The sequence below is a fragment of the Rhinoraja longicauda genome, chromosome 12 (assembly GCF_053455715.1).
Source record: "Rhinoraja longicauda isolate Sanriku21f chromosome 12, sRhiLon1.1, whole genome shotgun sequence".
NCBI lineage: Eukaryota > Metazoa > Chordata > Chondrichthyes > Rajiformes > Arhynchobatidae > Rhinoraja > Rhinoraja longicauda.
In genome coordinates, this window is record NC_135964.1 from 53,674,452 (window position 1) to 53,688,545 (window position 14,094).

Sequence of the window (14,094 nt, forward strand, 5' to 3'; positions counted from 1 at the left end):
CAGACATACATACACTCACATACACTCACATACACATACTCACACACACATACTCACACACACATACTCGCACACACACGCACACATACTCACACACACACATACTCACACACACACGCACACACACATACTCACACACACATGCACACACACATACTCGCACACACACATACTCGCACACACACGCACACACACATACTCACACACACGCACACACACATACTCGCACACACATACTCACACACACACATACTCGCACACACACACGCACACACATACTCACACACACACGCACACACACATACTCACACACGCACACACACATACTCACACACACTCACATACACATACTCACACATACTCATACACACACACACACACACACACACACCTGGTGCAGGTGAGGGCGGGGCTGGAACGGGCGGACAGGGAGCTGGTTCCGGCCGGAGCGCGGGCGCGGCGGACCCGGACCGGATGTGCCCCGGGAGCTGGGCGGACGCGCCCGGGGAGAGCGGGAGCGGGAGCGCGAGAGGGAGAGAGAGGGAGCGCGGCCTGCGGTCGGAGCGGAGACACCGACACACAGCGCGGGACAGGCGGGGACACAGCGCACAGTGGACAGCGGACAGCGGACAGGCGAGGCACTGGCACCGGCACTGGCACCGGCACCGCGGGAGGGGAGGGGGAGGGGGGGGGAGGGGGAGGAGGGGAGGAGGGGAGGGGAGGGGGAGAGGGGGGGAGTGAGGCAAATGTGGAGTAGTGAGGAGAGGGGAGGGGAAAGGGGTTGAGGGAGGGATGAGGGGAGAGAGGTGTCAGGAGGGGAGATGAGGGGAGGGGAGTGTGGGGACGGACGGAGGGGAGAGAGTAGTTGAGGGATGGGGAGAGGAGATTAGGGGAGGGGGGGGTTATGGGAAGGGTCGTGAGGACAGTCAGGGGGGAGGGGTTTGGGGAGTGGGGCGGGGTAGGGGAGAAGTTGAGGGGAGGGGCGTGGGAGGACAGAGGAGTAGGGGAGGGGAGAGAGGCGAAGGGAGGGGAATTGAGGGGAAGAGGGGAAGGAATGGGGAGAGGAGAATAGGAGAGGGAGGGGAGGACGAGGGGGGGTGGTGAGGACGAGGAGGGTGGGGAGGGTGGTGAGGACGAGGGGGGTGGGGAGGGCAAGGGCGGTGGGGAGGGCGAGGGGGGTGGGGAGGGTGGTGAGGACGAGGGGGATGGGGAGGGAGGGGAGGACGAGGGGGTGGGGAGGACGAGGGGGGTGGGGAGGGTGGTGAGGACGAGGGGGGTGGGGAGGGGAGGGAGGGGAGGACGAGGGGGGAGGGGAGGACGAGGGTTATGGAGGGGACGGAGAGTGATGGGGAAAGTGGGAGTGGATGGAAATGGGAGTAGGGCACGGTGGCGCAGTGGGTAGAGCCGCTGCCTCACGGCGCCAGAGACCCGGGTTCCATCCCGACCTCGGGTGCTGTCTGTACGGAGTTTGTACGTTCTCCCCGTGACTGCGTGGGTTTTCTCCAGATGCTCAGGTTTCATCCCACACTCTAAAGATGTGCAGGTTTGCAAGTTAATTGTCTTCTGTAAATTGTCCCTAGTGTGTGTGTGTAGGATAGTGCCAGTCTACAGGGCGATCGCTGGTCGGCGCGGACTCGGTGGGCTGAGGTGCCCTGTTTCCGCGCTGTGTCTTGAAATTGATCAGCCATGATCACATTGAATGGCGGTGCTGTCTCGAAGGGCCGAATGGCCTCCTCCTGCACCTATTGTCTATTGAAAGTAAAGTTTAAAAGGGGAGTTTGGAGCATCATACAGTGTGGAAACAGGCCCAACTCGCCCACGCCGACCAACATGTCCCAGCTACACTAGCCCCACCTGCCAGCATTTGGTCCATATCCCTCCAAACCTGTCCCATCCAGGGAGGAGCAGGGAGGTGGAGGGACTCTTGGATCTCTCTGTGCTGGTGCGTTAGGGTGACAGTGCTGAGCTACTATCTACCTCATTGGTGACCCTCGGACCATCCTTGACCGTACCTTGCACTAAACGTTATTCCCTTATCATGTATCCGTATACTGTAAATGGATCGATCGTAATCATGTATTGTCTTTCCGCTGACTGGTCAGCACGCAACAAAAGCTTTTCATTGTAACTCGGTGCACGTGACAATAAACTAAACTAAACTAAACTGAACTGTTGGGCTGGTCATGTTGTCATGGGTAGATTGATTCATATGAGGTCAGGGGTAGGTCAGAAATAGAAGAAAGAACCTCCTCTTCCATTCAATTAAATAACGCTGATCTTTTATCTCTGTAGTTCTGGTCAACCTAATACAGGAAGCATGTTCAAAAGGAATGGGTGACGTTTCCAGTCGAGACCCTTCTTGGGTCTGAAGTCTGAGGAAGGGTCTCAACCCAAAACGTCACCTATTCCTTTTCTCCAGAGATGCTGCCTGTCCCGTTGAGTTACTCCAGGTTTTTATGTCTATTTTCGGTTTAAACCAGCATCTGCAGTTCCTTCCCACACACGGAAAACCACCTGGGCTTCTTCCTCCATCACCGTGCGCCCTGGGGCAACCACAGCTGGGCACAATATTCCAGATGTGGCCTCATCCATTTATGGATAGAGCTGTACCATAATGTCGGTGTTATTCCCTGTGCCCTGGTTCACCGCGTTTTCCCTCATGGCCCAAACTACCTGCGTTGCCTCCATCAGCGACCTTTGAACGTTTAGAAAAGTCGCTCAATGATCAGGCCTTAACCATTCCTTGTTGTCCTCCTAAAATATATCTCTTCCTGCTTATCAGTAATAAACTTTATATTTTACTGTAGTCAAGCCTCTCTTCCAAAATATTTAACCCAGCTCTACTTTCTGCTGTAAACCAACCCTTGCCTGCATGTGTAGGAAAAAAACTGCAGATGCTGGTTAAAATTGAAGGTAGACACACAAAGCTTGAGTAACTCAGCGGGTCAGGCAGCACCTCGGGAGAGAAGGAATGCGTAACGTTTCGGGTCGAGACCCTTCTTCAGACTGAAGAACCGATTCGAAACGTCACCCATTACTCCTCTCCTGAGATGCTGTCAGACCCGCTGAGTTACTCCAGCATTGTGTGTCTACCTTGCCTGCTTGTTACAGGCAGGACGATAGTCATAGAGCTGTTCAGCACAGGAAAAGGCCCTTCGGCCCAACGTGTCTGTGCTCACCGAGCGACTGCTCACACATTGCTCCCACATTGCTCTCAACCTTACCCAGCATATGTATCTGCCCACTTGTCTTAAATGTCATAGTTGTACATGCCCTACCATGTCCTCTGGCAGCTCGTTCCATACATCCCCACCCTGTGTGAATGAGCTGCTCCTCCCTTTTAAATCTTCACCCGCTCACCTTAAACCTGTGCCCTCCAATAGTAGACTCCCCTACCCTTTAGGGAAAAAGACTCTGGTTTTTCACCGTATGTATATATGTCCTTCATGATTTTACAAAATCTTTATCAGGTCACCCTTCAGTCTCCTACACTCCGGGGGAAGGGGGGGAAACCCATTCTATCCTCCCTCTCTATACAACACAAACCCCCCCAGACACGGCATAGAACATAGAAAAATAGGTGCAGGAGTAGGCCAATTGGCCCTTCGAGCCAGTACCGCCATTCAATATGATCATGGCTGATCAGCCAAAAGCAGTAGGAAAAACAAACTGCAGATGCTGGTTTAAATCAAAGGTAGATACAAAATGCTGGAGTAACTCAGCGGGTCAGGCAGCATCTCGGGAGAGAAGGAATGGGTGACGTTTCGGGTTGAGACCCATGGGTCTCGACCCGAAATGTCACCCATTCCTTCTCTCCCGAAATGCTGCCTGACCCGCTGAGTTACTCCAGCATTTTGTGTCTACCTATCCAAAATCAGTACCCCGTTCCTGCTTTTTCCCCCATATCCCTTGATTCCTTTAGCCTGAAGAGCTAAATCGAACTCTCTCTTGATCACATCCTCTTATCTTTCAATAGACAATAGGTGCAGGAGGAGGCCATTCGGCCCTTCGAGCCAGCACCGCCATTCAATGTGATCATGGCTGATCATTCTCAATCAGTACCCCGTTCCTGCCTTCTCCCCATACCCCCTGTCTCCGCTATCCTTAAGAGCTCTATCTAGCTCTCTCTTGAATGCATTCAGAGAATTGGCCTCCACTGCCCTCTGAGGCAGAGAATTCCACAGATTCACAACTCTGAGTGAAAATGTTTTTCCTCATCTCAGTTCTAAATGGCCTACCCCTTATTCTTAAACTGTGGCCCCTTGTTCTGGACTCCCCCAACATTGAGAACATGTTTCCTGCCTCTAACGTGTCCAACCCCTTAATAATCTTATACGTTTCGATAAGATCTCCTCTCATCCTTCTAAATTCCAGTGTATACAAGCCTAGTCGCTCCAGTCTTTCAACATATGACAGTCCCGCCATTCCGGGAATTAACCTAGTAAACCTACGCTGCACGCCCTCAATAGCAAGAATATCCTTCCTCAAATTTGGAGACCAAAACTGCACACAGTACTCCAGGTGCGGTCTCATTAGGGCCCTGTACAACTGCAGAAGGACCTCTTTGCTCCTATACTCAACTCTTGTTATGAAGGCCAACATTTTATTGGCTTTCTTCACTGCCTGCTGTACCTGCATGCTTCCTGTGCCCTTTCCAGCTTAATGATGCCCTTGTTATCGTAGAGTGGACGAGAAGTGTGCAAAGTCCTTCTATTGTGGCCGTATGTTCTATTTCTGGGTAAACAGCCTCTTGTGCTACTTTGACAAAGCTCGGATGCCACGTGCAAATGAGCCGACTATAAACCGACTCGGGCTAATCTATTCCTGCAGTTTTAACCTCAAACTGTTCTTAACCGGCCTGTCAAATGTCACTTCATTCTAATAAATCCACTTTGACTCTGTCCGCTACTTTATTAATTTGGGCTGATACCATCTCTGTAATAAGGACTATTTCCTCGCTGCTAATGTCAGGCTAACTGGCCTATAATTCTCTCTTTTATCTATTCCTCTTTTTTTTTAACGGCAAGGTTACTTTTGCACTCTCTTGGTCTGTACTTGAATCGTTGGTGTTTTGGCAGGTGTTGTCGTGTGCATACACCATCCCCATAGCTACCTCCTTTGAGACAGCGAATACAGTTCATCAGGTCATGGGGATTTGTTCATTTTAGTCTCATTAACACCTTCAAGAATTTTATAGAGCTGTACGCAGTTTTAAGAGTTTTTGAAAGAGTTACAGAGCACGGAAACAGGCCCTTTGACTGAACTTGGCTGTGTCAACCAAGTTGACATTTAGTTTTAGTTTAGAGATACAGCGCAGAAACAGGCCCTTTCAGCCCACCATGTCCGCTCTGACCAGCGATCCCCGCACACTAACACTATCCCCGCTAGGGACAATTATTTTTTTACATTTACCAAGCCAATTAACATACAAACCTGCACGCCTTTGGAGTGTGGGAGGAAACCGAAGATCTCGGAGAAAACCCACGCAGGTCACAGGGAGAACGTACAGACAGCACCTGTAGTTGGGATCGAACCCGAGTCTCCGGTGCTGCATTGGCTGTAAGGCAGCAACTCTACCACCGTGCCGCCCGTTGTGTTTCTCGATAGATTGCTGTTGTACTCTACTTTCTCTCACCAATGCCTTGGTCTTCTGGTGTCAGAGGTTTTCAGAGTCGACAGACTCGATGACATTTAATAAGTGGAAGGACAATGGCAACTCCAAAACCACAGCTTTAGTGCCGAGGCCATTCAGCCCATCATTTCCAATGCTGTTCTGCTGGTGTTGTTTTGGTTGTTGTAAGGACTTCAGGCTTTTTGCACTAATAATGGCTTTTGTATTAAGGATTTTTAAGGACGTTTAGGTTGATTATTGTCACGTGTACCGAGGTACAGTGAAAAGCTTTGTTTTGCATGCTATCCAATCAAATACAATCAAGTCAAACTCGGGTAGGAAAACAAAACTGCAGATGCTGGTTTAAATCGAAGGTCGACACAAAATACTGGAGTAACTCAGCGGGTCAGGCAGCATCTCGGGAGAGAAGGAATGGGTGACGTTTCAGGTCTCAATCCGAAACATCACCCATTCCTTCTCTCCCGAGATGCTGCCTGACCCGCTGAGTTACTCCAGCATTTTGTGTCGACCTTCAAGTTAAACTCGGGTAGAGTTGACCAGGATTTGAGTGCCTGAGCTACATGGTGAGGCAGGATAGACTGGGATATTTGTCTTTGGAGCGCAGGAGGCTGAGGGGTGACCTTATTGAGGTGTACAAGATCACGAAGGGCATGGATAAAGTGAACACTCACAGTCTGTTTCCCAGGGTAGAGGATTCTAAAACTAGAGGGCGCAGGGTTAACGGGACAGGGGAGCGATTTCAGAGGGACCTCAGAAGCAACATTTTCACTTGGAGAGAAGCCCTTTACAAAACATTGATGTTTTTTTGTTTATTATGTTATCTATGCGTCCTGTGTTTGCAGGCATGTTCAGCTGCTGCCTGTAGGAATTTCATTGGACCATAGTCGGTACATGTGACAATTAAACCCTCTTGATCTTGAAATAACTCATCTGTGTTATGATCAGTTCATCCTCAACTTGTCAAAGTTCAGTGCCATAGTTGGACTATTTGAAGCATGGATTGTTTTCTCTGGAGTGTCAGAGGTTGAGGGGAGACCTGATAGAAGTATATAAAATTATGAGGTGTAGATAAGGTAAACAGTCAGAACCTTCTTCCTAGAGTGGAAATGTCAAAGACTAGAGGCCATAGATTTGTGAGGGGGGGGCAAAGTTTAAAGGAGACGCGTGGGGCAAGTGTTTTATACAGAGGGTGGTGGGTGCCAGGAACAATAGACAATAGGTGCAGGAGTAGGCCATTCGCCCCTTTGAGCCAGCACCGCCATTCAATGTGATCATGGCTGATCATTCTCAGTCAGTACCCCGTTCCTGCCTTCTCCCCATACCCCCTGACTCCACTATCCTTAAGAGCCCTATCCAGCTCTCTCTTGAATGCATTCAGAGAACTGGCCTCCACTGCCTTCTGAGGCAGAGAATTCCACAGATTTACAACTCTCTGACTGAAAAGGTTTTTCCCCATCTCCATTCTAAATGGCCTACCCCTTATTTTTAAACTGTGGCCCCTGGTTCTGGACTCCCCCAACATTGGGAACATGTTTCCTGCCTCTAACGTGTCCAAACCCTTAATAATCTTATACGTTTCGATAAGATCTCAGGGCTGCCAGGAGTGGTGGTGGGGGCAGATACCATAGTGGCGTTCAAGAGGGTTTTGGGCGCATGGATACGCAGGGAATGGGGGGATACGGATCACGTGCAGGCAGAGGAGATCAGTTTAACTTGCCGTTGTGTTCAGCATGGCCATTGTGGGCCGAAGGGCCTGTCCCTGTGCTGTACAACGTACATTCTGAGATAGAACGTGGTTTCTCGGCACATAGAAAATATCCCAAACGGAAGCCGTCAGAGTGTTTGTTACTGAGAGACTGTCTTGCAAAACTGCTGATGACTTTGGGTAATTTCAGAATTACTCATCTCAAATTCCAGTCAAGCAGGTACAGAGAGACCAATTTAGTGTAACTATCCATCATTAGAGTTTAAATATTCATGATGTACAGACGCTGGGGTTTCATTGCTTTGGAGAGAGGGCGTAGCTCTCTGCCATGTTGTGTTTCAGTGTTGCTTGACCCAGGTGGTGCAGATATCCGTCTCACCACCACCATGCAATCGGTGGGGCGGCTCTCCCTTCATCTTGCACCAACCGGACACTTCACAATAAAAGGACGCGCCTTTAGAAAGGAGGTGAGGAGGAATTTCTTTAACCAGTGGGTGGTGAATCTGTGGAATTAGCTTTTGTTCAGTTTATTGTCACGTGTACCAAGGTACTATGAAAAACCTTTTTTGTTGTTGCGTTTTATCCAGTCAGCGGAAAGACTATGTGATTACAATCAAGCCGTCCACAGTGTACAGATACAGGATAAAGGGAATAACCGACCATAGACACAAAATGCTGGAGTAACTCAGCGGGACAGGCAGCATCTCTGGAGAGAAGGAATGGGAGACGTTTCGGGTCCTTCTCTCCAGAGATGCTGCCTGTCCCACTGAGTTACTCCAGCACTTTGTGTCTATCTTCGGTTTAAACCAGCATCTGCAGTTCCTACCTACACATAAAGGGAATAATGTATAGTGCAAGATAAAGTCAGATTAAAGTCCGATTAAAGATAGTCCGAGGGTCTCCAGTGAGGTAGATGGGAGGTCAGGATGCTCTCTAGTTGGTGACAGGATGGTTCATTGTTGCAGACGGTGGTGGAGGCCAAGTCATTATGTGTTTTTAAAGCTGAGATTGAGAGCTTCTTGATTAGTACGGGTGTCAGGGGTTATGGGGAGAAGGCTGGTGAATGATTAAGAGGGAGAGATCGGTGGCGCAGCAGTAGGGTTGCTGCCTTACAGCGAATGCAGCGCCGGAGACCCGGGTTCCATCCCGACTACGGCGCTGTCTGTACGGAGTTTGTACGTTCTCCCCGTGACCTGCGTGGGTTTTCTCTGAGATCTTCGGTTTCCTCCCACACTCCAAAGACGTGCAGGTTTGTAGGTAAATTGGCTTGGTAAATGTAAAAATTGTCCCTAGTGGGTGTAGGGTGGTGTTAATGTGCGGGGATCGCTGGTCGGCACGGACACAGTGGGCCGAACGGCCTGTTTCCGCGCTGTATCTCTAAACTAAAGATCGATCAGCTATGATTGAATGGCGGAGAAGACTTGACGGGCCGAATGGCCTAATTCTGCTCCAATGACGATTGAACTTGTGAATTGAGGGGTGGTGACGTCACGCTTGTGTACCACGCTTGGATGGCACGCAGAACAAAGCTCTTCACGGTACCTTGGCACCCACGGCAATAAACCGAAAGCTAGTGGCAGTAGAGGGGCCTGCAGCCTGTTCCACCGTGATTGACCGCTCCACCGTGACCGGCCGCTCCACCGTGACCGACCGCTCCACCGTGACCGACCGCTCCACCGTGACTGACCGCTCCACCGTGACTGACCGCTCCACCGTGACTGACCGCTCCACCGTGACTGAACACACAGACAGCACCCGTAGTTGGGATGGAACCCAGGTCTCCGGCGCTGCATTCTCTGTAAGGCAGCAACTCTACCACTGCCCCACCGTGCTCCCCTGACACCCCTTACCAATCAAGAACCTATCGATCTCTGCCTTAAAATTATCCATTGATGGCCTCCACAGCCTTCTGTGACAATGAATTCCACAGATTCACCACCCATCGACTAAAGAAATTCCTCCTCATCTCCTTCCCAAAAGAACGTCCTTTAATTCTGAGACTGTGACCTCCGGTCCTAGACTCTCCCACTAGTGGAAACATCCTCTCCACATCCACTTCACCTGCACATACTGTTTAGCTGTAATACTATATTCTGTAGTCGGTTTATTTTCTCCTTTATGCTGGCTGTTGTTGTAATTGGTTTATTGTTGTCACGTGTAGCGAGATAGAGTGAAAAGCTTCTGTTAGCGTGCTGTCCAATTAACTCCGATCACGCGAGGTTAATCCCCGGGATGGCGGGACTGTCACATGAGGAATGATTGGAAAGACTGTGGGCTTGTATTCACTGGCATTTAAAAGGATGAGAGTGGATCTTATAGAGACGTATAAAATTATAAAAGGACTGGGCAAGCTAGATGCAGGAAAAATGTTCCCAATGTTGGGGGAGTCCAGAACCAGGGTCCATAGTCTAAGAATAAAGGGGAGGCCATTTAAAACTGAGGTGAGAAGAAACTTTTTCACCCTGAGATTTGTGAATTTGTGGAATTCTCTGCCACAGAGGGCAGTGGAGGCCAATTCACTGGATGAATTTAAAAGAAACATAGAAAATAGGTGCAGGAGATAGAGCTCTAAGGGCTAGTGGAATCAAGGGATATGGGGAGAAGGCAGGCACGGGTTACTGATTGTGGATGATCAGCCAATGAATGGAGGTGCTGGCTCAAAGGGCCAAATTGTCTCCTCCTGCACCTATTTTCTATGTTTCTATGCTTCACACTGTACTTGAGTATAAACAAGCCACACACAGTTAGAGAAACTAAACTAACTGGGTCAGTTAGTTGGGACAGTTTTTTCTCAGTCGTTATCAGGCACCTGAACCATCCTACCATGAACTAGAGAGTGGTCCTGACCTCATTGGAGTCATTCAAACCCCGGTCACTCCCTCTTCTCCCCTCTCCCATCAGGAAGAGGTACAGTAATGTGGTAAAAACGCACACCTCCAGATTCAGGGACAGTTTCTTCCCAGCTGTTATCAGGCAACTGGGAACCACCAACTAGAGAGCGGCCCTGAGCTCCCATCTACCTCGTTGGAGACCTACGAACTACTATCTCTTATTGGAATTCACTGGACGTTGTACGGTTGTGGTTCTGGCGCTGTGCCAACAGTCGCCCTCCTTCTCCTTTTGTTTAACTTATTTAATTCCTATTTATTTTGTATATTTTCCACTCGTCACTTTAATTTCATGTATCTTCTTGTGTTTTATGACCAATTTCCCTCCCTACCGTATCGGTTATCCCGTATCCACGGCTTGATTGTAATCACGTACAGTCTTTTCGCTGACTGGATAGCAGGCAACAAAACGTTTGTCACCTCGGTACACGTGACACTAATAAAATAAGCTAAGTAATAAAAGTAGCCGAGAGCAGGATGTAGTTTTACATTATTGTGGCATGACAGTACGAGAGAAGAAGTCCAATGTCCGCAGTGTGTGACGTTGGGAGATCAGGACCACACCCTAACTTCAGGAGGTCCATTCACAAGCCTGATATCAGCGGGGAAGAAGCTGTTCCTGAGTCTGGTGGTATGTGCTTTCAAGCTTTTGTATCTTCTGCCTGATGGGAGAGGGGAGAGGAGGGAATAACCAGGGTGTGATTGGTCCTCAGGGTCATAAGTGACAGGAGTAGAATTAGGCCATTCGGCCCATCAAGTCCACCCCGCCATTCAATCACGTCTGATCTATCTCTCCCTCCTAACCCCATTCCCCTGCCTTCTCCCCATAACCTCTGAAGCCTGTACTAATCATGAATCTATCAATCTCTGCCTTAGAAATATCCATCTTAATATTTCTGCCTTAAAAAAATATCCACTGACTTGGCCTCCACAGCCTTCTGTGGCAAAGAATTCCACAGATTCACCACCCTCTGGCTAAAGAAATTCCTCCTCATCTCCTTGATTATGGCGGCTGTTTTTCTGAGGCAGCGTGAAGTGCAGATGGAGTTGGTGGTGGGGAGTCTGGTCTGTGTGATAGGCTGTGAGAGTTTAGTTTATTGTCAGGTGAAACTGAACTGCAACCCTCAGCAATCTTGAAACCTTGGGCAGAGCTGCTGCCAAACCGACATCTACAAAGCTGCACTCCTGGGGCTGTCCCTGGAATTTAGAAGGATGAGAGCGGATCTTATTGAAACGTATAAGATTATTAAGGGATTGGACACGCTAGAGGCAGGAAACATGTCCCCAATGTTGGGGGAGTCCAGAACCAGGGGCCACAGTTTAAGAATAAGGGGTAGGCCATTTAGAACGGAGATGAGGAAGAACTTTTTCACACAGAGAGTTGTGAATCTGTGGAATTCTCTGCCATCGAAGGCAGTGGAGGTCGATTCTCTGGATGCTTTCAAGAGAGAGTTAGATAGAGCTCAATGATAGCGGAGTCTGAGTCTGAGTCTGAAGAAGGGTCTCGACCCGAAATGTCACCCATTCCTTCTCTCCAGAGACGCTGCCTGACCCGCTGTGTCCGCCTGCGAGGTCAGGGGGTATGGGGAGAAGGCAGGAACGGGGTACTGATTGTGGATGATCAGCCATGATCACAGTGAATGGCCTCCTCCTGCACCTATTGTCTGTTGTATGGTATAATCTTCCTGAATAACATCCTAAGAAATATTTTCACTGCATCTTGGCAAATGTGATGTAATAAACCAGTACCACAGTCTGAAGAAGGGTCTCGACTCGAAACGATATCTATTCCTTGTTACCAGAGATGCTGCCTGACCCGCTGTGGTGCACTTACCGTTTTGTGTGTCGATCTACGGGCGATCGCTGGTCAGAGACAGACATAAAAAGCTGGAGTAACTCAGCGGGTCAGGCAGCATCTGTGGAGAACATTGATAGGTGACGTTTCACAGAGTGCTGGAGTAACTCAGCGGGTCAGGCAGCATCTGTGGAGAACATGGACAGGTGACGTTTCACAGAGTGCTGGAGTAACTCAGCGGGTCAGGCAGCATCTGTGGAGAACATGGATAGGTGACGTTTGACAGAGTGCTGGAGTAACTCAGCGGGACAGGCAGCATCTCTGGAGAGAAGGAATGGGCGCTGTTTTGGGTCGAGACCCTTCTTCAGAATGAGAGTCAGGGGAGAGGGAAACGAGAGATATGGACGATGATGTAGAGAGATTTAGAACAAATGGAGGATGCAGATGATGGCGTAGAGAGATATAGAACAAATGATTGTTGGTCGGCGTGGGCTCGGTGGGCTGAAGAGCATGTTTATATGCTGTATCTCTAAAACTAAAACTAAAACTAAAAACTAGCGTACAAGTGATCGCTGGTCGTTGGTGGACTCAGTGGGCTGAAGAGCCTGTTTCCACGCTGTATCTCTGAACTAACAACTAGCTTTGATGGGGCACCTTAGTTGGCATGTTGGTCTGCAGGGCCTGTTTCCATGCTGCGTGACTATGGAAGCCTTACAGGGAGGGGCTCCATATACCCGGGGAGTGGTCAGGACAGTGTCTGAGGGGAGGGGGGGGGGGGCGTGCTGCATAACCCAGCTTGTGGGGGGAAGGGGGGAAGGCCCATGTGTTGTTCTACGACACTCTCCCTCGCTACCTCCGTGAGCAGCGGCAGGGCAGGGCAGAGCGACGGGGAACGTGTTTAGAGACACAGATGCTGCCCGGCGTACGATGCTTCGACGTGTGATATTGAGACTTTGCGCTGGTGCAAACGGCCGCGGCCCGTGGCGAGCCGCAGCTCGCTTCCGGCCACGTGATCAGGTGTATTCGATGCCTTTCGCCGTACGATATCTTCGGTTTACGATGGGTTTCTCAGAACGTAACCCCATCGTAAGCTGAGGAGCACCTGTACAGCGTGGAAACACGCCCCCTTTCAGCCCGCCAGGTCGGCGCCGACCAGCGATCCCCGCACATTAATGCTATCCCACACACACACACACACACACACACACACACACACACTAGGGACAACTTTTACATTTACCAAGCCAATTAACCTACAAACCTGCACGTCTTTGCAGTGGGTCGCTGAGTGCTGTGCCGTGAGGCTGGAGTTGATGTTAATTCAGGGCGATGGATCCAGGGCATGTGGACGCTGATTGTTAATCGGTTTAATGGATTAGCTGGCCAGCAAGTGCAGCACATTTTCTTGAGTGGGTTCTGGAGACGGCAGGAGCGTTTGGTTTCTTACATGAGAGCGGGGCATTGTTGGGCCTAATCCTCGTGTCCAGTGAGGAATGTTGGCGAGCAGGGCGGGTGGTCGACACAGCCAGCCCGTGCCTGAGTGTTAGTGGGGGCCAGGCTGCTCCTGGCTCTGTGTATTAATCTGCTGCGGATTGACTGGGCGAGGAGCCCGCACAGAGTGAGGCTGTCGTTGCTGGGAGTAAGCAGTGCTGGGAAGATGCCTGTGAGCCAGACCTCCTACCTCCTGTTCTCTGGAGTCTGCCTGGCCCTGCTGCTGCTGGCCCTGGTGTACTACACGTACTGGTAAGGGACAGCGCGGGCAGCTGCCACCCGACTGTACACTGTGGCCCTCTGGTACACTGGCTCGCACTGGCACTGGCTGCACCTATACCCTGCTGCAATGCTGATGGTCACACGCCTGTCTAATGGGTGCAGAACTGGTGGGGACGGGTCTGTGTGTAACACTGGGGTACAGTACTGGTGGGGACGGGTCTGTGTGTAACACTGGGGTACAGTACAGTGGGGACTTGTCTGTGTGTAACACTGGGGTACAGTACCGGTGGGGATGGGTCTGTGTGTATAACACTGGGGTACAGTACCGGTGGGGACTTGTCTGTGTGTAACACTGGGGTAC

General features: G+C 50.3%; 1 protein-coding gene across 3 annotated transcripts in view; it reads left to right on the forward strand.

The window, feature by feature from the left end:
* Positions 1-477: 477 nt before the first annotated feature.
* Positions 478-14,094, forward strand: part of LOC144598618 (1-acyl-sn-glycerol-3-phosphate acyltransferase gamma-like) — a 30,627-nt gene continuing 17,010 nt past the window's right edge. Inside the window, exon 1 of one of the 3 annotated variants that reach the window (XM_078408826.1) lies at positions 478-633. The gene's annotated coding sequence lies outside the window, so the exon portion shown is untranslated. Of the gene's footprint in view, positions 634-7,698; positions 7,805-13,670; positions 13,764-14,094 lie in introns of those variants that run through there. The other 2 variants (XM_078408829.1, XM_078408828.1) reach the window with 2 other exon arrangements.